Raw genomic sequence first — 26241 nt, 5'->3', positions numbered from 1 at the left:
AAGATAGTATATTCCTTAGTGTGACCTTCAAATCCACCTACCAGCTAAAAGAAATGTAAAAGGAAAAAGAGCAGGGGAACAGCTCATCCAAGATTACACAGTACATAAGTCACAGATCATGAGAAAGGCCTCATGCTCTTGAACCCCCCAAACACTTAATCAACATTGTAAGTTAACTCCCCACTAGCAGATCTCACATGACTACAGTCTTCATTTGAAAAAGAGTATGTACAAAAAAGGGTGCGGGGAAGGGGGGAGGGAACAGGTCTYGGAAGCTCACATGCTCTGCTTATTTGACTTAGAGGAGATTTAAGAACTAATTACTAAATGAAACAATCACTGCTAGTAACAGCCCCTCCTTCCTCTCACTTCCTGGAATTGTGTCTAGATCCCCTGACACTGCTAACACTCCACTCTGTACAAGTAGGTATTTGTACATATGTACGTGGTGCGTTTAGCAGCACTACAGTCTTGTTCACCTTCTGATACCTCACCTGCTTCTCTGATAAGTTTATGCTCCTGGTTACCTTCCCAGTATCCTTTCTCTTCCTCCAATAGAGGATTTTAGCCTTAAGATTAAGAATTTTTTAGTCTTAACCTCATTTTCGTCCGTCTTGCCAAGTTATTTGTTGCCAGAATATATACTGACTCTATATTAAGAATATTAAGTGAACCCCACAAACCTCTGATGGCTCTCTGATTCATAATCACTTAGGCAATTGGGTTTTAAACACTAGTTTCGATAGTGCTGCATATACTTGCATTTTGATTGCATCACGCAAGCAACTTAACTTGTGAGCAACTTAATCTCCAGAATTAGCTAGAGAATTTTTTCATTCTATGCAGAAAAATGAGGTTAACAATGAAATGCTCCTTTGCCTGATTCACCAGTTGCACATCCAACCCTCTAAGGGAAAGACAGGAGTGAGGTTGCAGTGTGGCCAATGCAGATTCAGAGCTTTCAAAGCATAGAAGCCCTAAAGAGTGTTTTAAGTACAAAACAGTGGAGCTCTGCAAATGAGTCCCATTGCTTTTGCTTCCCTTTGCCATAACTTTTCCATAGAATCACTGTGTCAGTGATCATCCTAGGTTAACATGTACCATGCCACAATCATCTAACGGACGTCATCCCCAAATGAATCCCATCTTGTCACTGTGACCCTTATCAACTCCTTTCTCGACTCTTTCTCATCATCCTTTACTGATGGGAGAAGAGCAAGGGAAGCGTCATTCATTGACTTTTTTTATAACTCATTTTATAATTTGCTTGGAGATTCCTAAAGAGGAAGGCAAGGTAATTAAGCCATTTGTCCAATACGCATTTTCAGTGCCTCAGATGAGCACAAATGAAGAAAAGAGGTTATTGTTAGTTCATAGAATCATGGAATCATGCAGTTTGGAAGAGAAATCCAATGGTCATTGGTTCAGTTTCCTCCTGAAAGCAAGTTGCTCAGGACCATATCCAGTAGAATTCTGAATATCCCCAGGGATGGAGACTCCACATCCCCTCTGGGCAACTTGATTCCACTTACGAAGCAGCTGTTCARATTAGTAGAAAAATATAAGTTTGCAATGTGTTAATAGTAAGGGAAGCTATTCATAAGAGTCTACTAACTGCTTTGATAGACCTGAATTCTAAGCTCACTCAAAAGCAACTTTTGTTTTGGAAGCTCCCAATTTTTTATCTAGTTTGATACATATTTGCACATAGAAGTAGCAGTCAAAAACCACAGTAGATGTTCACTAACAGGTTGCTAGCTATTTCAGTGAAACCACTGATTTTTGCTAGTCATGAAAATTTATTTTTAAAGCTCTCCAGGAAGTTTCTGAAGACGACACAAATTTGTCAAACCACTCACTTCATATTTCCTAGCAATGTCAGGCCAGAAGATCAGACTGTTCCCTATAATACAAAATCGAACGAGAGAGGACGGTCATATTTAGAAAACCTAAGTAAAATAAATGAAGATACTCGGTTCCTTTAAAGATGGCATAGACTGCAGAATGCACACAGCAAACCAGCAGCAAACAGCTGACACAGACACTTTCTCTGGCTCTTTCAAGGGAAAAAAAAAAAGGAAAGGAAGAAAAAAGAAAGAAAAACACACACTCACTGTCTCTCTGTCTCTGTCTGTCTCTCTGTCTCTCTCTCTCACCCTTGTGATCACATGACAACTTGGGACTGGAATGTAATGCTGCAGCTCTAAAAATAGAAGCTTTCTGAAGCTGATTAATATTTCAGTTTGAATCACTAATGCCAGATTAAAACGTTATGCTTTTTGTAGCTGATGTCTCAACACAGAGAGCCTTTAGTTGCCCTCTCAACTCAGAGAGAGGAATGAAAATAAACTCACCCACTGAACTTACAAGTGAGGCTTGGATTGGATATTGTGTTTAACTGGGAAATAAGGGAAAGGGGAAGAGAAAAGCAATCTTTTTGCTGAGCAGGTAGAAACACCATACTGCACTGCAGCATCAGAAGGACTCTGTTCAACACAAAAGATCCATAGCCTTCTGTGATGCACAAAAGCCTTAGATCTTGTCTGCACCCCGCTGAGCCAGTGTACAAGAAACCGGGTCGAATTGCAGAAGCTTTCAGAGGCTGATCAGCAGGTGCTTCTCTCTGGAAGGCTCATGCCAATCACTCCTCAAAACAGCATAGAGCCAGAGTGGAACCAGCGGTCTTTCTAGATTGTTAGAAACAACATGGAAAATGCTTTGCATTTCCATGTATGCCCTTTTGTATGCCAGCTCTCAGGTGAACCWGTCAAAAATCAGCATGCCACTCACAAATGCTATACAAATGAGACACCCAACTGCAGAAGAAAACCTCTTCAAAGCACCCTAAAGCTATCTACCCTGAATCCATGAGAGTGCTCTCCCAACAAACAGTTTCATAGTAGATCTGCATGCCCTATGCAGGCTTAGCCAGAAGGATCAATATCCCTTCTGCATAATGGCATTTACTAAGCAGCCTCTTACAACTGTGTTCCCTAGCGTGATGTTAACCTTCTGTCCTTCTGCCATGCACACTAGGTACATTCTTACAGGAAACTTTAGCAACAAACTGTATGCAATGGGCGTTTAGGAAGACCACCTCTTTCTAACTGAGAAGTGTTCTCTTTTTCTTCAGTTACATAATTAGCCTCTACCCTCTGTCTCATGTTCTTCCTAACACATTTAGAAATCTAAACACACAGTCTCAGCACTTCTGCCTACAAACATCAGTTAATGCATTCATTTATCTGTACACAGGTTATCCTATGCCACATCTGATGATCATTGCTATACTGACCATCTTTGCCAATATAACAGGGTCCCTGTTTATCCACTCGTATTATTCCTGGAGGCACATCAAGCAACTTAGCATTACATCTCTATAGATTGCTATGGATAATTTTTATCATCTTTCAAAAGAATTGTAGTACACTGGAGAAATTTTGGCACTAATGTCCTATACCAAATACCAACCTAAACTTAAGGCATCTCTACGTCAAAAGACTTATCTAAGAAAGGATAAGGGATAAAATTTAAAACTTTTCTAAGAGTCTGGGTTACATCTATGCAATGCAGATGTACCACATACAGGCATACATCAGCACATACAGAGCCAGGTGAAATTTAGTGGCTATGGAAAGGCTTGCCTTTCTTTGGTTTTTGCAAAGGATATCTGTGTAATCCTAGCGTTGTTCCAGCTCAAAAAAGGGACTGTGAAAACAAGGGCAGTAATATTTATTCGTTCCTTAAGACCCTCTATTCAGCCATCAGTGGAACAACATGATTTGGTGACAGCAGCTGCATGCAACCATAAAATGCATAMGGAAATGTGCTAATGCCAGCACCTCAGCAATATTGCACAGGTGAATGCCCTCTCATGCCCCTGATGAGCAACCCACAAAAATCCATATGAAGATGAATCAATGGATTCATAATTCATGATTAGATAACCCAAAAGGCAAATGCTACCTTTAAATATAGAAGGATTTGTACTTACAGATCTCAAAATAATAATAATAATAATCTGAGGCATAGAAAGCAACTCACTTGCACATGCCATGAATCATTTGCACAACTTGAAATAAATTCACATATTCTGCTTACAGTTCATCACATCTACCCACTGGACTCATTTATCCCTCCGGTTTTTCTTTAATCAGTGTTCTTGACCTTAGTTAATACACATTTCAAGAAGTTTTTCATACAGTCTTTCAGATAAACATAACATTGTCTCCAACCTTAAAAAAAGAGAAAGAAAAAAATTACTTATTCTTTACTAAATAATCCCCCTCAGCACTGAAAGAATAAAAAGCAACATCCTGCAAGCACAAGCAAATTATACCACAACAATTCTTGCAAAGCAGAAAAACAAAACCAGTCACTTTAATTTCACTATGTAAAGAAAATAAAAATAAATAGACATCACAAATCGAGGCACACATTCCATTTCAAAAATTTCTTCTAGTGTGAAAAATAAAAGAAGCTTTATGAGATGGGAATTTTGACAGTGTCATTTGGAATAAAAAACAAYACCACACAAAACCCAAGGGAGGTGATGTTCCACTGATTACACATAAAGTGGCAAGGTGGGGGAAACAGCAGGCATTATGGATGTATTAGCAGAGAGACACAGATACTGAACAAAAGAGATGATATTATTACTCAATACCACACTTGTCAGCCATTCTCTGGTACACCACGCAACACACCAGACAGAGAATAATACTTACCAGAGGCTCAGCTTAGGGCCACAAAGATGATAATGCATGGTAAAGGCCTGACTTAAATAGAACACAGCTTATTTGCATTAGCCAGAAGTGCCTTCAAAGTGACTGGGTAGAAATAAAGATGACTATTACTTGCATTACTCGCTGTACTTGCTTGCAACCCTCCCTGACAACCACCTCTCTTTTGCCCATTTTTAGCTTTACAGTATATTTAACCTCTTTCAAAATACCTAGTAGTCCTAATGACTTGCCACATTCACTTCCACTATTCCTTCTATCCAGGTTATGCGAATGCAACCTGTTAGATATGCTAGAACTCATTGCTCTGCCTTAGCTTTACAAGGTGCTGCACTGTGTGGTATTGTATCTTTGGCTGAGAACCTCTCACAGAACCCTATTATTTTTGAGCACTATTCATACTTTATTGAAGACTAACTTTACCTATTGCGATAAAAACAGAAAAGAGACACAAGGGTATCATGAACACCATGACAGGATTAGAGACTTGTTAGATATTGCTAGGACAAGTTTAATCAAGTATCGTGAACTCACGCGGCTGGAAGATCCTACAGATCTGCAAAAGGAGAGCAGAGATTTAATTCTACCCCTTGAAAAGGAAAGACTCCCTATCTGATTAGTAGGCTACTATGCTACTCTGAGCAAGTCAGGTTTTGATAACCAAGAGTCCTCTTTGCAACTCTGTCCAGTCCACAGAACTTGCATATTCCACTCCTTATATAAAGTGAGGCTATTCTGGAGTTATTTTTGTGGCCTTCTTGCTTCAGACCATCCCTGGTACAGAAAGCTTGGGTTTTCTCACTGTATGCAGAAGAGTGCTTGGCCTAATAGGGTCTTGCATTTGATCAGATCTCTAGAACCTCAGAGCAAGTTATAAACTCTTAGATTAAAATGACAAATACGAAAATATAGGTCTGAAGCAGAAGATATAAGAATAAAGGGCAAACTCTCACAAAACATGATTCTAGCAGGAAATGTTAAAGCAGTAGGGCATTTTAGAGATAATTTAAATTATTAAAACCTAGTGTCACTTTAAAAATATTCCTTATTCTCCAAATACATTACCTAGATAGATATAAAAAGATATCTAAATAAAGAACAATGTATATTGACAGTTATTGTAAAAGCACACACATTCAGTAACWAATTAAACTGGGGGGTATAAAAGTCAATTTTCATAAAATGCTTATAATTAAAAAGAGAAAACAACCTCACACTCCTTCAGCCAACTGTTTTGGCAGATCATAAATAAAATAAGATTTAGTGCAACTTCTTATAAGCCTCATCAAACATGACTGCATAATTTATCTTTCACTACTCATTCAGCACCGAAAGAGCTGATCTGAAGGCAGTCAATATAATAAGAAGTGGTACAAAAGATGCCAACAAACACCACCTTCACTGCAATTGAAGTTCTTATTCATCCCAAGGTTGCCTCCCCTGCAAGCATAAGTTAAAGAGACTCACAGCCTGAAGAAAAAGATTCCATCAAAATACCTCCCTCCCACCAGATACATTGCAACATTGTACAGGCTTCACCAGTACTATACTGCAGAAGTATAGTTTCCAATTTTATTTTTTTGTGTTCAATCTGGCAAAATTTCAAATATCTGTAAGCCAGCACTGCTACAAAAAGCCRTCACTCTGTCACTAGTTTCTGCTGTCCATGTCCCACGTACCACAGCAAGTATCTGTAGCCTATGCAATGGCTGGGGAACCCACTCTGATGTCATGTTAGTTTTCATCTAGATTGGCTCCCCTGACCCAGTTTGCCATGGAGCCAGAAAAACTTCCACAGTAGTACACAGGAGAGGAAACTAGAAGCTCGTTAGCTATCAGCAGGCAAGACTGCTCCTTTCAGTAGCTGCTCGAGCTTGAAGCATTAATGAAATATATGCAACACTGCTTGTTTGCTGTCCCAGCTAGTATTGCCATCACTAGAGGTTTTAACAGAAGCTCATTGATATTAATGGGTGCCACTTCATAGAAACTTTTGGAATCGTACACACAATCTTCCACTCCTGCTGCAGTTCCTATAGAGACTACAGACTCATCCATGAAGGCTACACAACACTCTAATTCTCTGATGTTGACTTACAGGCAGAGAGCAGCTTGCACCTCTCACTGTAACCCTTGGTTTCTCCTTCTGCCAAAATAAAAAGGACTTTCTACCTTCACAAAATGCTTTGCAATGGGGGTAAAGAGACCAGATTAAGAAAAATTGCAGGCACAGAGAAGCTAGGGAAAAGGCTGAGTCTTTGCTGTCCTCAGACTCTGCCATTTGTTCTCACCAATACTACCTACCCGTTCTGAAAGGATTTGGAATAAAATGGACCAAACTAGCCACAACAAGCAATCTAGCCACACTGCCAGTCTTCAGTCTTTACTGTTAATTCCCCTTTCCTCTACTCCCCTCCATGTTATTTAGTGAATAATTTATGTGTCTATACTACCATCTCACAGGTGTTAAAGAACTATTCTAGTAACTGTCCCAAATGACAGACACATATCATCATGCCCCCTGTAAAGCCAAGGAAGTAACAGTACGAAGGGACAGGTCAGCATAATTGGAAATCTGGGTTCAATTCGTAAGTCCCAGTCTCATAGCTTAACTATAAAACAATAAATATTAAATAGCCTCAATAAAATTGAGTAGTTGTTCTCAAAAATGACCTAAAGAAACAGGCAGAAAAAAAAGACATTAGTTGTGGAATGCCCATTTGAAACAGCTGGTTCCGATTTTGCTTTCCCCAGGGTGCAATTATCTTCAAAATTCCAGAGCAGCAAACTCAAAATAGCATTTACAGACAACATTCACACAAAGTCAAAGCAGAGAAGCAGCCTGTTGAAAATCTAAGCCTATGCAGGCTGAACCCAGGTCATGACACTTGCACACTGAGAACTATGTACTAATTCACCGRGACATTGCAGCTTGTGAAACATGCTCCAAGTGTCATTCTCCAAGACAGTTCCAAAGGGAAGAATTGAAAGACAAGGTTCATGATGCTTTTTGCTAATCACCAACAGTTTTCAGCCCTACTGGTGAGCAACAGGAGAGACTGTCCAACTTGTAAGGATGTTGGCCACTTCACCTATCATATACTTACACTATCAATAAAAATCTATTCTTATGCAAAGGAAACCCCAATCGCACTAACATACCTTCYCTCACCATAAAACTGACTACATCAGTAAGTCCTGTAAGCTATGCTTCCAGTCCTTTCAAAGTTACTTAGGAATAATTAAAAACTACAAGAGAGCCCAATATTTCACATCCTGCCCATGGTGTTTTGGGATAACACAGCTTTCACTTACTAACACGCAAAAGCATTACTTTGCAGCTACCAATCAGAGGTCTCAGGCCAGAAGTGGAATCCCCTCAGTTTAAGCCTGGAATCTGTCTACTCCGTACTACGATGGACAAAACAGCATTTCAAGGTACTAAATCCAAGCTACTTTTAACACAGCTAGCTCAAGAAATGACAACAGCACTAACAAACATAAATTTCATTACAGCTTAGTGTCACTACCACTAGGAATCCTAGCACTTCGTCTGGCAGCCAGGCCACAGTTAGGCTCACACTGCCATAAATTATTTCAAGGGCTTTCCACACTAACAGGATTCAAGTATAAGCTTTTTGCTATCACACATCCTAAAACGACATGCAGACAACCCCTCATCTCATGCCTCATAATTACAGCAAACTCTATCAGTCAGACAGAGAGCACCTAGTAATATGCTGAAGGATGAGTGATAAAAACAAGATGTGAGCTATAGCCACACACAGCAGCACAGCAGGTGCATCTAGCATACCTCTGTCATGGCTGATGACTGACTTCAGTAGCTGAATTGAGTGCTGGTTAGTCTTTCTGAGGAATTGCTACATGAAGTGCCAATAGCTGATGAGGTTACAAAGTCTGCAGCTCAAGCTGACACTGAGAAAGGAACAGAAGTCTGAGAAGTTGAATGGCAAAAAGGATCTGGTCAGAAAATTAAAATGTATAAAGAGACGAAATTGTAGGACATTACATCTGTGCATACAATAGTTTCTACTTCAGAAGCAGTCCAACAGGTGGGAGTCAGGATAGTAGTCTGCTCAAGAGTCTGATATAATGTGATTTTTAGAAAATTATATACTGTAACTTTTGAAGGTAAAAGTCATGCCTAAACCAAGAACAAGCACAAATACTACATTTTACCTGACTCAGTCTTAAATGACATATCAGCTTCAACGCAGGGATGTATCTGACCTGGTCAGAGCTCTAACTGTGATAATCTGAAGGGGAAGGCACAGTAAATGCTTCAGAAGGATTTCATAAAAATATAATGAGTGATAACCAGACCATTGCACTCTACATCCTCATCCAAAATCCCATAAGGTTAGTGAGCAACGGCTCATATCTCTTATTCCAAATATTTATCATCAATAAGAACAAACAAAGCCCAGAGACAGCAGATGTCTCTTATCTTTGTGTATTTGCACATAATTTAAAATGGCCAAGTGCCCAGGCTGTTATTTTCCCCCAAGTTAAGACCTTGTTTCATAGCAAGATTAACAGTAAATTTGGAAGTTGTAAGCTCTTCAGTGGGAAGGCTGACATTTACATACATCAAAACTGCAGGCATAAAAAAAAAAGGGACCTCAAGAATAGCTGCTGTTTCTCTACAGATAAAAGAGCATGCAGATACATTGACAATCCCAAAACCATCATGTGCATGCATCTATAAAAGCAAATAAATGAATCAAGACTCACATGTTCTTACATTGCCTTCAGATTTCAACAGCAAAGCCAGCTTCTCAGCTAAAGGCTATTGCCAGAGCACTGTATTTGGATTACTAGACATCAAGCAATCCATTTTCAAAGGCACTACCACCAATCACATATTGTAACCTTAAGAATCTAGTTTCTGTCATAAAGAGGGAGTGAAAGGGAGGAAAACATATCAGAATCGTGTTATTTCAGTCTCACTACGATCTCATCACCAATAAAGCTGATATGATCACACATAAATCATTTAATTTTCTTCCCACTAATTATTCTGGTATCAGTGCAATTTCACAGCATATGATTAAAAAAATGCAAAATACTTGCCCTTAAAAAGGTGACATCCATTTTACTTCAGTTATTTTTTTTTGCCCAAATGCCACTCTAAAGATAACTGTATTTTCATCTAAAAACACAGGCTCTAAATATCAACATGCAAGTATAACAAAGATTCCAGATACATACAGGTCCTCATTTTAACAAAGGGATAATTGTGTATTTACATTTTGCAAAAATTTAGATGTTCACCTTCTGCCTGTGCCATTTTGAGGAGGTAGATGTGCATTCTGCTAAAAGAACAATGACTCTGACTGAGCTGTCCTTCAGGAATCAATTCCAGTGCAATAAACTCCAGAAATGAGTCAAAGGACTATGCCCATGGTCATAATCACTCAGATTCTACCAAGACAATCATTTTCAATATGGAATGAAGCATCTATCTAAAGCAAACCACTACATGTGGTAAACTCACTCTCTGAAAGCAAGGCAGAGCAAGGAGATTAACTTCTTGAAAATGCATCCTACCTCTTTTCTTTAGAGTCAGAATGTCTTTCAGCCCTTTACAAAGAAAGCAAGAAAAAACAAGTTCAATATAAAGTGTTTAAAAAGCAGAGTATTTTTTCCTAATAAAATACAAGTTATTTCTATCATTCTGCATAACTACCGTGGTAGCAGTAATGTGGTAGCAACTCTAAACCTCTTATTACAAGTACTTAATTCACTTTCAATAAAGGTGTCATAAAATAAAGACTCATCTTTTCTTACTCATCTCTGAAATGGTTTCTTTATGCTTCCTTAAAAGTATCTCTTTAGAATTCTAAAWCTAGGTCAAAAAATAGCCACAAGTGTTCATCAATACCCCACAGAAAATACTGCTTACAGATGGGTTAAAATAATTGCTAACAAAGAGATGAATGCCAATCAACTTACATGAGAAACATTCACATCCTCCAGAACTGGCTACCATRCTCCCAGACTGAAGATATTTGGGGAAAAAAAAGAAGCTATTCAAGAGTTTTAGTATGGTCCCTATGCAAAAATCTCAAATGCMTATTATAGACCGTATCTCTTCCTCCCTACATTATTTGTCTAGACATACTTTAATTAAATGGCATAATTCTGGTCACTGATGTGGTAAAAATTACTTAGTTTCTTTTAATCAGGTCTGTTGGCCTACATTACTCTAGCTTCCAGAAGTATAACTCACAGCACATGACAAGTTAGCAAACAGTATGTTGGTACTGAATTCACACAATAGTGCCCTGTTGCCTGCAGACCTACATAACACATGCAGGCACAAAGATGGAGATTACAATCTGTATTTACCTCCAAACCACATGCAAAAAGGCAATTATCCCACAGAATTACACTGAAAATCTTAGAACACTACATATCCTTTTTTCTGTGGGAAGCCACGTAAAGCCTTCATTAGTCAGTTTTGTGTATATGCTTAAAGTCTAATATATCATTCACAGAGATCAAGTTAATGCACACTTCCCAATACCTTGTCTCCAAGGCAGTAGTGAAGAGGATAGCACAGGAATATATCTCTCAGCTGCTTCAGCAATGCAATACATGGCCTGGACAGTTTCTACAGAAAGTTTTTTGGAATGCTGATCACAAGATAAGSCTGCTGTTGTCTACGCCCCTTCAAAGCCTATTGTCCCATTTGGAACAACATGCTACTGGTGTAGAGGAAGCACAAATATAGTCCTCTAACATTTTCCAAGAATAACAAACACTGCAAGACAAACTTCTAATATAACAAAAAGCTATGTCAGAGCTCTTACATTCACACCTAGCTCTAAATTCCATTCACTCTTCAACTTCAAAGAATAACTGGGCCTAAAAGTTTTCTTAGGTATTGAAAATTTATATATGGCTTGTCACAAAATCCCAGGCCAGAGACAAATTAAGGAAAAGGTAGTCTTTGGATGCAAGCCCATACAGGATGGTGATCATTCCAACAGATTTTTGCCAACGTAAGTCAAAAATATTTGTTTTCACTATCACAAACATGCTCCAGTGGAGAAAGCAGAACACAGAGGTAAGTTCCTCATAGCAAAAGCTAACCTCAGCATGCTACTCTATTTCAGACTGTACTGCAACATATTTTACAAAAAATCCTACTATTTCATTTAAAAAATAACTGGCCAAGGGTGACAGCACAATTAACATGGATTCATGCATTTAACATCCTTGTAAAACCAGATTAAGAATGGTGTTGCTCTGAGAAAACAGAAGCCATTAAGACAGACAGCTGTCAGTACAAGCCAGCCTCCCTCACTCCATGAGTGCTCCCTTCAGTTTATAAAAGGAAGATACTGGCAGGGGCAAGAAAAAAAACTTTGGTTTATTCCTATTATGCTCCTCCAGAACTCTAGGCAAGAAGAAGGCTGCAGTGGTCAGGGACTCACTTTGGTACCTGATACAGTCTTCAGAATTCTTTACAAAGTAATATTTCTTCAAGCTATTGTTGTTCACTGCATTCTTATGAGAATATACAGCAGTACTGGAGGATGCAGATGTTCCACATATACAAATGCAAGAGGCTTTGGGTCAGTGTGGTGACTGTTCACCTATCGATGGAGGACAGACAGGGGAAAAGGCCTGGGAAAGCCAGGCTCTGTCAATTGCATCAGTCTCATCACAGACACTCTCCTGACCCTACCTGTTTCAACAACAACAACACAGAGGAAAYGGAACTCACATTCAACAGAATTCACATATCCGCTCATGAATAATACTTCAAACAAGGGCTTTTAAATGCCAAATATGGTCAGAGAATTCTCAAATTAAGCCAGGCAGATAAACTGGGTACGCAATTGCCCCTTGTAGTTGGTCCCGTTCTACTTCCCCATCCTTGTTTTATTTCTTGTAAATCCTATTTTTATCATAGGATATACCTTAATCAGAACACTGCTACTCTCCAACTATCATCTGCCAATCTTGTTATTCACTGAGAATGAAACTAGAACTCCTGCTATCCTAAGCAATAAAATATGGGTAGGCCCTTCCTATGCCACTTGTCTTTGGATAAAGCTGACACTCCATCCATAACCAATTCTGTAGTCTCACATTTTCTTCCACAAAAAGATCTTTAATCCTACTTTTCCAGCCATTTGGAATGGGATTGACCATTCCACAATGTGAAATTTTATCATTGGGCAGCATGGAAAACTCTCCATCCCTCTGAGTCATGCTGCATCAAGGCTTTCAGGTGATTTAGTTTAAGGTGTACTGCAGTCAGGCAGCTCTCTGCAGACAACTAGAACAGATAGAGCTGCAAGCTACATCAAGCATAGTATACAGGCTACAAAGGTCTTGTATAAGACAGACCATGCCTAGGCCAAAATGTCACAGACTGTTTGCAATCTCAAGTAGTTTCCAAGATCACCTTTTCCCAGAAAACACTCAGCCCATGCAGCAACTCCCTACCACCACCTTCTCAGTAATGAAAAGCACCTTAAACATCCAGGGGGGGTATGGACAAGAGCCTGCCTCCTCCTGGAAATTTTACTTTTTTAGAGCATCCAGGTCAGTATCACAGTTTGCATTTCACAGAAAATGAGACAAAGTTCAGCTGTTGAAGAGTTTTGATTTGGCCCCTGCAGTCAGGTGTATAAAACTACCTCAGAAAGTCAGAGGACTGCTCAAAAGCCGCAATGAAAAGAACCCACAACACTTTATTCCAGCTTTTCTCCAAGGGCACCACAGCCTTTCCCATCATGTCACCAAATCCTTATGCCTCATTAATGCAGCAGGAAGCATTTGCCAACAGCTCTATTTAAGGAAAACAGAAAGGTCTAAGATACTGAACCATTCTGCTAAGATACCTCTCAAATGATAGGGAGCAGGCCTATCAAGAACTGACATCCATTAAGAAATTGTGCTTCTTCAAACATTGCACTCATGTAACCATTACCTAGCAGCTGGTAAAGCACAAAGCCAAAAAGTTCTGGGAGGGGCACCTATTAACATATTAGGTACATGCTTTTTGCCTGCCTAGCTCTGCCTGTTCGGTTCGTCACCTCCCACTCTTTCAGAGAGTTTTCAGCAGCCTAAGAGGCTGCTTAGAAAAACAGTTCAGATAAAAGCTGTTTAGATTTTATGCATCACACGGAGAGAACTGAACCTTTTCTATATGCAAAAGGCACAGAACAAGGAAAATGCAAACCCTTCATTCCAGATCTGTTGAAGCACAAGTAAATTTGATTTCTAAATAAATACTTGCAGGTTCAAATACAAAATTCAACAAAACCTCTGTCTTAATCTACTAGCTAATAATGCTTTGTGTACTACAGTGTGGGAAGGGGGGGGACAGAGCTCAGTTACTTTTTTTTTTTTTTAAGCAGCATTTAAAGCCCTCTGAAACTGAAAGCAGGCTCTCGTTATCCTGGCACCACACAGAAAGAGATAAGCCTTCTGCAGGGAAAGCTATCATCTAAAACACAAGATGAAAGAGTTATTGCATCCTTTCCAACAGATGGTAAGCTGAGGCAGAGAACTGTGTGGCAGGGTTTATAACCTAACTCAGGTCTTCCAAGTGCTAGGTAATCACCTTAGCCACAGCCAGCCTCCCAAAGAGTCTCTACTGCTCTTACAAACAAGGAATTTCACTAAGAACTAAACAAAAAAAAACCCCAAAACAAACAAACAAACAAGCAGGATATCCACCCACAGGCAATTCAGATTTTCAGTTTGTAACAAATATTCCCCCTTGCTTCCATTGTCCTAATGTTGTAGGCTTCACTCAGAAAATCGGTACAGTAATTGTAAAGTGCATTGTGCCAGCCCATTGGTTCTTCTGGATTCAGTGATTGTATTTTCCCTAWTCTAGGGATCTCTAATCCCTAATAAGTTTATTAATCATACTAATTACCTGACTGGAGGTTTTATTTATTCACAAAAGTATTTCTTAGCAGATAGGTATCATCATGGAATTATGTTCTTTTATTTATCCAAAMTGGAAGATACATATACATACACCCTTTTGTTTCTGTTCAGCTGTCTAATTACAGACTGCTTGTGCTACCTCCTGCAGTGGTGCAGCTCTTCAGGGATCTAGCAAGGCTCTGGATTATTATCTACTCTGCCCAAGCAGTGCATCACAGAGAAATCCAAATGCCCCACTGCTTTTAGATCAACAAATAAACTCTCTGAATAGCCCAGTGTTTTAAAGGATCTTGAACCCTGTATAAAGTTTGCAGGTAGGCACACATGACAGTACTCCCCAGAGTCAGGCCCACACAGAACACAATTGGTAGCCTTTCTGCTTTATTAACCCAAGGCATAAAATAGCACTTCTTAAATCCCTGATGAACTGTATGCATAAACACTGGAAAGTCATATACATTTTTCAGTGCAAAGCACAGACTCTTCACCACTCATATCTAGAATCCATTTTGACCAGCTACCTGCACTGTGAAAAGAAAGGCAGTATCACTGGGGAATGTTTGGTGAATTAATTCATCATTAAGAAGACTGAGTTCACTCTGCTGCTAGTGTTATTAGTGTGACATCATCCATCTTTCATTTTCTTGTCTTGGGAACTTCATAAACCATTGAGCCTCTAACTAAAAAAACCTCAGGCACAGGTCCAGTTTGCACAGCTGTTTAAAATAATGAGAAACGCCCAAATTTGTACCACAGGGTTCGCAAACACCAAATCACACATGCCAACTGAGTCACAATCTATCAGTCACAGCAGTTGTTCACAGGTCAGATTCACGATTGAATAGTATCAATGAGTATCTGTTAACTCTGGAATACGCAAACTGTAAAGGTTGATTTTGCAACTGCTTTCCTTACAAACACAATAAAGAGAGAAGCTGAACAGTTCAAACCAATCAAGCTATATCTTAAAACCCGAAAAGCTTCTGGAGCTTTTCAGTGCTCATGAAGCGCGATGAGACAGGGGTAAGCTTTCAGTAGAACTGTCCCTGCTAACAACATGTCTGTTGTCAGGACCCCTTTCCACATGTAYGGAGTGAAATGGACGAGACACCTTTCATAAAAGATGATGTCAAAAAAGCCACAAACACCTGAGACATATACTCAGTCCCACTGCAGTTCCAAAAAAGTTCAACAATTCTTGAGGACTAAGCAACGTGAAGTAGGCTAGAGCTTCATGGAATCATTTCTCATGGAATATACATTATAGCAGCAAATACATTCCATCAGTGTTACTCCTGCACATTTTGGCATTAGAAGGGGCTGTAATCATCTTTTGGAAGAAGTGCAAAGAAGTAAACTTCAGGTTTGGATACTAAAGCTACAATGAATCTAATTTCTGTCTCTTCACAAAAAAACCAAATTTTCTTAATTGCTACCCTAAATTTTCTCAGCAGTTTAACACAGAATTCTTCATTTTTAGACCCAAGATGTGAGCAGTATTATCACTGCATCATTGAACAGTCATTCATTCTGCCCTGTAGAGAAAAAACACACCTCTTATCAATAATTCATCAAGTGTTTTGAGATCCTTTGGAGTAAGAGCATGTAACTCTATTCCATTACCATCATTGAACTTGCCAATTACTTACTAGGTGGAAAACTAAACTTACATAATCTACTAAAACTGCCCGTGATTACCAGATATACTCCCTGGACTTTTAAATGCTTGGGGGCAGTGTAGTTTTCTATGCCAGTTTCCAGATCTAAATCAATTTGCTGAAGTCATCACTCAGCTAGAACATCATTTAAACATCACTTTGCTAGAACATCATTTAAACTGTTTTATTTTGCATAACAATTTAATTAGTTCTAGGAGCCAGTCAGAATAGCTAGAAAGAGTCATTCATGTAATTTGTCAAATTACATCATTGTACCTACAAATATCTTCAGGCTGGCAATTCTGCACAAGTATCTCACAATAAAATTCAATTGTGCAGAGCTTCACAAACCAATATAGTCAAAACTTCTTAGTATTTTTTTYCTCTTCATAGCATATTCCCTTTTATTACCAATAAATCTCAAAACTGTTGGTGCTCACAATTGCTGTACCTAACACACAGTACCATGGGAACATCTATTAATTAAATTTCTATAGATCTTTCAAACTACTCCAAAGAGTTAATGATAGCTCTTTGTAGTTTTGTTAAACATCTAGCACAGGGAGTGGGGGAGGATTAATAAAGTAGACCATACAACACAAGTCTTAAAAACAGATACCGACAATGACTTCATTTGGCAGTACCTACTTTAAGGGAAAAATAGGTACTCTTTATAAACTATGTTCACTGGTCAAGTGAGGGRCCCAATTCTGCAGTCCTTAATAATTCTGCTACCACTATTTCCTTAATAGTCTTGCTACCACTATTTCAGTGGGACTTCTCAAAGATAGATCTCCACGTTCAGGTCACTGTAAGGCTAAACTAGACTCAGTTTCTTAGGCTTCCCATTAGTTCTATTTTATACTATTATTACTTCYTTTCCATATTTATGGAGATTGAAACACGGACTGGTTGTTTAAATTTGCCTTAAGACATAYCAAGTAATTATCCACAAATACAGGTCTAGCTGTTGCTTTTAAAGCCACTGTCCAATAAAACACCAAAAAATATTTTAAAAGTCACTTTGCCCTATAGGGAAAGCAGAACTATACATTAAGCAACCATCTATTTTGCAGACTCTTAAAGAGGGTAGGATAATGCTAGTAGTTTAAGACAACTTGACAATATCTCAGTTACACAGTTTTAACACAAAAGTGCCCTAAGTAACTATTTTCAAAAAGAAAATCTATCCATAAGAAAACACATCAACAAAAGGAGGCACAGCCAGGTGCAAAATAACTACAGTTGCTTTACTGTATCCTGGCAAAGACTGTTCTCTAGCAGCTTTGTGCCTCCGCCYCTAGAGATGCAGCTTCTTTTGATGCCACAGGTTTAATAGAGCTTCAGCTTTTGTATGTTGCCTCCATAGAACACTTTTGAGAATGCTATCTGACATTGCACTTACATTTTAACACTCAGGTGTGTGAATCATTAGGAAAGAAATAATACATTTTTAAGGGCAGCTTTAGTTAGGCGTTTAAATTTTTATGCTTACTGTTCTTAGAGCAAGGAATCTTTTAAGATTTCACAAGCTGACAGATGCGCAGGTCTTCATWATTTTTGTTTACACTTCATTTGGCAACTAAGAGTCAAAAGAAAATACTTTATAAATAACAGATATACATGGATGTGAGAAATCAGTAGTCTTGGCAAGGAAACATTAATGTAGTCCWATAACTATTTAAAACAGATTTTTAAGAGCTGATTCAATTCTTAAGAGTCAGGTTTCAACCAGGAGCTGGAGAGAGGTGGCAACATTGTTAGTGGTGTGCTTTCAACAGAGAAAAGGTCTCAAAGATCACTTGTCAGCACTGCAGTAGATTTCAAAAGTTATTATTTATAGACTAAAAAAAATAAAAAGGAAGTATTTGAAGCAAACTCTTAGAACACTGAAACATTTGTTCAACAGCATTCAGCATTGGACACATTTTGCTCCTACATCTCTTTTTTTAGATGCACAAGACCACTGAGTTGAGGGCAATGCAACTTCCAATATCCTAAGAAGCCAGAACAGCAAAGGAATCAACTGGAATGAATGAGAGGACTACTAACTCAAACAAAGAATGTTTAAGCAAGCTCTTTACACTGGAGAATGAAATCTTCCATTTATCCAACAAGCAAGCACAGACGATACACTTCAATCCTGACTCAGGAGGAAAGTCTAATTGCAAATAAATTTGTTCTCCGAGAAAGATTTATACTTTCACCCATCTATTGAGGCTATCAAGAAAGAAGCAAAGAACAGTGGTGGCCTCTCTACTACTAAGCTCTCAGGCATTAGAAGTTAAACCAATTGCTCAAACAATCCAATATTCTCAGTATAATTTTCAAACCTAGATGCCCACATTAAAACCACCGGCACTTAACCTTAGAAGATCCTTAAGGTCATGAGAGTTCACAAGAATGTTCCATTTGTATACAGAATTACAAAGCCATTTCCTGACTTACACAGCGTTACTCCAAAGAAATCAAACAGACTGAATATCATAACTAGAAGTTCTATCTGCTGCTAAGAGTTCACAGTGCTTCAATTATTAAGTGATATRTTGTAATGCTTCTCGCCATCCACTYGGACTCTAGATTCAGAGACTAATCGCCACTGCTGTTGCTCCTACAAACCATCAGGGGAAAGGGGAAAGGAACAGAAAACCCTAGAGTTTCTAATAGTAAAGAAAAAGAAGAAAAGTCTCATAATTTGAAGCAATATTTTATTAGAATGACAGGGATTGACTCGATGTTGTCAAAACCAACCGCATCCAGAAGTAATAACTGGAAACAACCTGTTGTTAGCTTGCCAGGCTTGGCTAGATCAGTAACGTCATGAACTCTGTTTTGTGTCCAGTATCTTCCAGGACATGGTCCCAGATCTGGGCACCATGACCTTTCAGTGATTTTAATTCCTATTCACTCATCTTATATTGATTTCTCTTTCATTTTATTTGAAGAGCAAAACAAGATTTTTTTTTTTCTTAAAAAGGGGGTATCTTTTACATCTTGATGAATTTCTCCCATTTCTGACATTTTGACATCTATGTAGCAGGGGCGGGAGGTGATGGGGGTGTGGGAGCACACATACATATTTCAACTTAGCAGATCAAGGTTTAGCCAGATACAAAACTCCAAAATTGCAGAGAGATCACTGGAGTATGATCCAGAAGTAGTACAATAGATTCAATAGTACAATAGATCCTGCCCTTGCTCCTAAATACCTCAGACTGTACTTGAGCCATGATTCTCTAAACTGCCCTCATCCAGCTGAAAAATTTCTAGCAGTGCTCAGTAGTTATCAATGGAAACAATGACACAATGGAACCTCTTTACCCACTAGACAGGAAAACCACAATGTTTACTCCATCCATTTCATTACATGCTCATACCTATCACATCTGTGTTACCATGATAATTATGGAAGTCTGAAGAAGCATTTAATAAATAGGAACCAARTAACCGTAAAGAACAGAAAAAAAAGTTTTACCTAACACTTCCCCTYCTCTTTGGCTGTCAGGAGTAGGAACATAAGCAAAGCACACCTACAGAACAGCTATGTCTGCACAGCTCACAATTTGATAGCTCTAGGAAGGGTCAGTTCAGAGAATTTGGCATAAGAAGCCACCCTTTCTCTCTCCTTTTCTTTTTGCATGTGTAAGACATGTGCTGCTTATGCCTCTATACTAAGAATGAAGTATAGAACATTATGGATCCAGATAGCAATTACTGCCCTTCCAACAGAAGGTTTTACATGGCGTAACTAAAATACAAACAAAGYTTGTATGTATACATAYATATATGTGTACATATACATATGTATGTAYRTGTATATATGTGTGTGTGTGTATATATATATGGTATATACATATATGCATGTGTGTATATATATGTATATATATGGAACAACTGCTATAAGTGGCAATGCTCAGAGAGTACCCTGGCCACTTCATTCATGGAGGGAGAAGTGGCTCATGTTATGCCAGTAGGATTACAGAAGTATTTGCTTTATTATTATTATTATTATTTTTATTTTCTCTCCTTCTCCTGAGGAAGGGAGGGATCATTTCTGTGCCTACAAAATCTTCAAGTTTGGAGATGAAACCTCTCTCAACAAGTTTTATTTTAAGTCCATTACTTACTGTCCATGATCCTCTCATTCCAAAGAAACAAACAAAAAAAAAAGAACAACTCCACTTAAATGCCTTTTAGGCTATTAGACATCAAAAAATAAATAAATAACCTGGAAAAACTCTCCAGCAGTTAAAAAATAGAAAATGGCAGATCAGACTTTTAGTCCCAGTTCAGCCCAACAGCTACCAGGTGAACTTGGGCAAATTACTTCCCTCCTCCAAACTTCAGTGCCTCCTATCCTTACACTTGTCTTTTTTGCTTAGCAGCAATATAAGCTCTTCAGAGTATGGATGATTTTCTTACTAGAAGCTTACATTATATTTCACAGAATGTGATGCCCATCTTGACAAGGATTCCTCATAGCATAGATGATAATAAACAACCATCCTTTTCTTGTCTCTGCTGCCTCTGTTTAAATGTAAAGAATAAGTGCAATTCGTGCAGCAACTCATAGGAAAAGGACAAGGTAGGCCAGCTACAGATGTTCTCACAAGAAGAACTTKTCAAGGAGATGCTTCCTAAAGCTCAGTCACTACCGCTGAACAGCCATGAGCCCCTCCCAGAAGGGACAAAAATCCCAATTCTTTATGCACTAGCTGATTTTAGTCACATAAACTAAAGTCAGCAYGGCACTAAAAATGCAAAGCTGCCCTGCAGCAAATGATAATTCACAGTAGCATTAGGTTCAATTCACTGGCTTACTGCTAATTTGGACTGGGTAGGGAGGGAGGAGGTGAGTGTTAGCAAAGACAAAAATAAGCAGATGACAAATTTGCTTATTAAACGCACTGAATAAGAGATGTATTAAAAAGATGTAGGGAGAGAGGTGAGGGTTAAAAAGCAGGATGTGAAAGAAGCAGGAGCTGGAACAGCATTGGCTAATGTCAAGCATGTAACGCAACCCCTGCTGAGACAATTTGAAAGACAGAAGAGGCAGGCATTTGAACATTAACTATTTGATTGCTCTACTTCAGATGCAGCTATACAGTATTGCTATAGGGAAAGGATTTCCATTTACCCTATAGCTCATTCTTACAAGATTAAGACCTGCATAATAGGACCAAGCACAACATGTAAATTGTGCATTGAAAACTTTTGTTATCTTGACTCAAGGTTGATCAAAACACCCTGTGCAGAAGCACTGGGATATAAGTTAATAATAAAACAGAGTCCTTAACAATGGTCCAGCTACACATTTACACTAGCTGCAGTGTCATCCTTCAGTCTACCTTTATTCCAAATGCTCAAAGCTCTGTAGAAGGCATATTCTCTACCATTTCAGGATTAGCTTCTAATTCCACTAAAGCCAGGGAGAATTTTYGTGTAGACTGAAATAAGGAACTTGTCAGGTATATCTACAAGCACTGCACTTGCTCAACAGTCAATAATGACTAAGTATCCTCACATGTTTCCCCATGACATCAGAAACTCCACCTCTCCCTTGAATCCAACAGCTCTGCAGCCTTGCTTAGAATAAATGTGGCTGGTCCAGAGATTCCTTAATGTTCATGTCTTCTGCAGCATTCAAATCTTGTTATCACTACTGTAATACTTCRTAACACTTCTTATCCTTACCTTCTTCTACTTTAGAGATCTCTATCAACATCGTAAACTAGCAATCACTTTCACTTCACATATACCAAAGGTCGTTTACAATTAATGAGGAAAAAAAATGCATTTTGGTCACATGCTTCAACAAAGCCTAAATTTAAATGCTGAACCAACCTCCTACACCTCTGAGGGCTTCTCCTTTCATCCTGTTCTCCAAGAAAATAAATTACCAAAGTTTAACAAATTGGATATTGGCCTAGAAGCCAGGACTTCTGTAGTCTACTCCTATCTTACCCCAAAATCACATCATACCAAAACTGTTCAGGAGGACTGTTAGATTTTGCAGAAATCTAGGGAAACTGAATTCCCATAATATTTTAGCACAAGCATTGGTAATTTCTCCAATTCTGTAACTAGAAAATTCCAATCATATGCTAAAGATACTTAAAAGTGTTACATAAGACGGATTTTACAAAAACCATGCTTCACAAACATTTTCAGGCAGATAGAAGGATTGACACACCAAGTTAAGCAACTGTTCAGTGTCGTACAGTCAATGAAAAGCCAACAAAAGAACTGATGAGCCTCAACTTTCTTTTTTCTGCTGAACTACGAAACCACGCAACAGAAACTCCAGCTACATGTCACACAACTGTAAACTTTTATCTGAAAGTTATTTCACYACTCTCTACAATACTAACTTATTTTATGCCCTTCGTCAGTTACACCTCATTCAAGATATTCTGTAGCATATATTCAGCCAGAGAATACATCTCTAATAATATAAACTGTTCTTTCACAGTACTCTATGTCAAATGGTAGTTTTCAGTTTTATTGCAATTATAATCATCAAACTCCATCATTTCTTGTATGCCATGTTTTTGTATGATTTCTGATAGATTAAGAGGCACTGGTTCAATAGCTGAACAATGTTCTGTCTCCTCTGAGGCAGACTCCAAGTGCTAAATTATCAACAGAAAAAATAACTGCATTCCAGAAGGAGGCTGAGACTTTCTGAAATGAAGGCTTTTACGTACATTCTCCAATCTGCACTCCTAAATGTAAACAGATCCTGAGAGTGGCTGGCCTTCTCACAAATCAAATTTGCCATAGGTACAAGCAGATTGAAGATCTTAATTGTTTTAGACATATATTTATCCTTAAATTTTTATAGGCTCCTCTGGAAAATGTTTCATCTTACAGCATTTTCATAACAACATTCACTAGCACTGTCAGCTATGAAATGGATTTAATGGCAAGCACACAGTAGCTCTTTCAAGATTTCACTCTGAACTGATTYGCTTCAACRGCACATGGCACAGCCAACTGTGTTTACTTCCTCACCAACCAAGCCCACTTTTCTACCTAACTGGGCATTCTTTGCCCCCTGCCCCCTCTCCCCCCCCTTTTTTTTTCTGAGGGCAGAGATATTAATAGCTGCCAACTAGAAGCCATTTACACTACTTCCAACCTCAACTGCTTCCTTGAACATGAAAAAGATTAGTACTATTCCYATCACTACCTTCTAATTGAAGGTCAATTAAAAGGACCAAACAGTTGCTAAAAAACAGCTAACCTGTCCTCAGGATACAAGACAGAGAGCAACTCTTTGCTAYGGACAATAAGAAAAAATGACAGCTATACTGTCTTCAACTCTTGGGTAAAGATTTCCATCTCTAAGTGCAAAAATACACTAACTTCATTAAATAAACAGAAATACTGTAGCACAGAGACATTAAAGGATATATATCCCAGGAGACACAGCAAGACAGTAGTAGACAGGGACAAAAAATCTAGCTCCCTATTCTTTCAAAGGTGTGCAAGCAGCAGTTCATATGAGGAGACCACATCGTTGTGGATGCATCCACAGACATGAATTTTTGAAAGCATTAACACCTCAAATCCTGTAACGCAGTAATGGGAATTTTAAGAGGAATATATCCCCAATCTTAATGGARCTTTTTAGCTTGGAAAAAAACATGCTAAAAGTCCACCTTTCAAGTGAAMGCAAAGCCCAGGTTCCACACGCTTTCATGAAAACACCGACTTCTGCACCCTTTCAATCTGCACTGCAGCATCTAGTCAGCCTGTCTGGTGTTTGCTACACATGAAGACATAGCGCGCTCTCACAATTCAAAGCTTGTAAGGGCAAAGCAATAGAAGTTAATGGCAGCAAGAGTCTCATTCATTTACTTTTCCTCTAAGATGATGCTGCCTGGGCTGCCAGAATTACTGTGACAAGATCGTAGCATAGAAAAGCCCTCTATTCAGTTTGCACAAAGACCTAAAAAAACACAGCTTTAACAAAAATGCACTCTGTTAATACATGGAACAGTATGAAGGAAGATTAAGTCAGCAGCCTTATAGACCAAAACACTACCACCACATGGCTGAAAACAAAGTCGTTTTGAAAGCGCCACCCTTAAAGGACTTGAGGAATCTCAGCATTTAACTCCCACATCACCAACAGCTCTATCAAGTCAGCAGTTGGTCACATTCTAGTTAGCAAATGACTAGCTGATTCACCTCTCATGTCACCATCACCCTCTGCCTGCAGCAGACACACACGCTTACATACAAATCAGACTTTCCAGTGTTCCAGTTTTTCTGTTACTGAAAATCAACAGGGTTTCTCCCACTAATGCCACTACTTCAGCCCTAAAATTCTCACACTGATTAGGCATGGTCTTCAGCAATTAAATTATTGTCGAACAAAGCCATGAACGTTGGCCTGCGCTTAGTTGATAAAAATAAGCCAGAGTACTTTTCAAAAGGGAGATGTTATCACCTTCACAGACACTGACAAAGGTAAAAGTAAATCCAGCAGCCAAATGCTACAAGGCAAATTAATGGTGTAAGTTGAAGAATTTCTATCATCCTCAAGGGTTTCTTCTCCAATAACTGAAACATTGGACTCTTCCTATTCTTAATGTTGTACCACGTTTTGAGTATCCTCCCAAAGGATTTTCATAATCCTGTATCTTACAAAGGCCATAGAAATAACTGTAAATGATTATTATTTCCTCAAATTAATCTCCTTTCAGCTACTTATATTTATCATGGAGATATGCCACAACAAAGAGAACTATGGGGCAAATACTTAGGTCATCCCTTCCTTGAGCACTGTAAATTCCTCTGTATTTGCTCAGCAGCTTGTCTCAAATTATTAATCTCTACAGCAGAAATTGGAGAACAAGCTTCCAGTAATCTCCTGCAAAAAATGGGACTCCAAAGCAGCATTTCAGCATTATCACCAGAAACATCCTCTCTCTTCCCCAACATGCTCATTAAACCTTAAGCTGATGCTTAATTAACTTATAAAATGGTATTCTAGTGTCAGCCAATCCAAATGTCCTTTGCTAAAGGGCAAGCAGTAATCAGAGGGAAAAAGCACAGCCTAAACACCAAAGCTTTCTCCACCCACACACAGGACAGGCACTTAAAATCTCTTCTTGGCTCCCGCACTGAAACAAAGTTGAAGGTTAGAGGACAATCCAGAGAACTGTATACCACATCCCCACTGCTCTCTACCTCGAAAATGATACTCATTCTAGAAGACCTTACCCATCCACATTACTGGAGCTGACAGGAGAAAGCTGGCTAAAGCACTAGCATATTTTTTCCTTAAGTCAGCAAGAAGACTGTACTTCTACAGCACAGTTCACCTTTTTCAGGGTCTAGCTCACTGAATTTTGTTGATTCTAAAGCTCAGCTCCAAAGAGCCAGCTGGGTTGAATTGCCCATGCCCAACCATTACTCCCTGAAACATGCATACATTCTCAACATTATTCCTCTTTTGCCAGGCATTTTCTTTATGCAAATGAAATCTTACAAATTTAGTTATGTATGTACTGTACCCATTTATGCACTGTACCCGCTTGCAATCCTGTAAAGGAAAGTTATGGAAACAGCCAACAAAACCTGGGCAAATGCATTAACCAGAGAGTCTGTCCCAAAGCCCATTAGATCTATGGGCAGTAYGTCTAGCTACCTTTAAGGGGTCTGAATCAGGCCCCCTACTGAGAATTATAAACATGTTGCAAAGTAATGAGCACCTGTGTAATCACATTACTAAATATGGACCTGAGATTTAAGTTAAATAATGAACACAAGTGTTTGACTAAATTAGGACTTAAGAGCTCTATATGTTATCTGTTCCTACGTGCTATAAACTGGTACTTAAATACTGCGACAATGCAGCCTTAAGAACACTTTCCCTTCACCCCCTT

At 38.7% G+C, this 26241-nt stretch overlaps 1 protein-coding gene across 4 annotated transcripts in view; it reads right to left on the bottom strand.

Annotated features, from left to right (window-relative positions):
* Positions 1 to 26241, bottom strand: part of DVL1 (dishevelled segment polarity protein 1) — an 89063-nt gene that overhangs the window by 50563 nt on the left and 12259 nt on the right. The window contains exon 1 of one of the 4 annotated variants that reach the window (XM_085298922.1): positions 2115 to 2136. The exons of the other annotated variants lie outside the window; for them this stretch is intronic. The gene's annotated coding sequence lies outside the window, so the exon portion shown is untranslated. Of the gene's footprint in view, positions 1 to 2114; positions 2137 to 26241 lie in introns of those variants that run through there. 4 annotated transcript variants of the gene reach the window in all.

This window comes from Rhea americana, unplaced genomic scaffold (genome assembly GCF_003343005.1).
Source record: "Rhea americana isolate MKP2758 unplaced genomic scaffold, rheAme1 scaffold_143, whole genome shotgun sequence".
NCBI classification, from domain to species: Eukaryota; Metazoa; Chordata; class Aves; order Rheiformes; family Rheidae; genus Rhea; species Rhea americana.
This window is presented reverse-complemented; position numbering and strand designations above follow the sequence as displayed.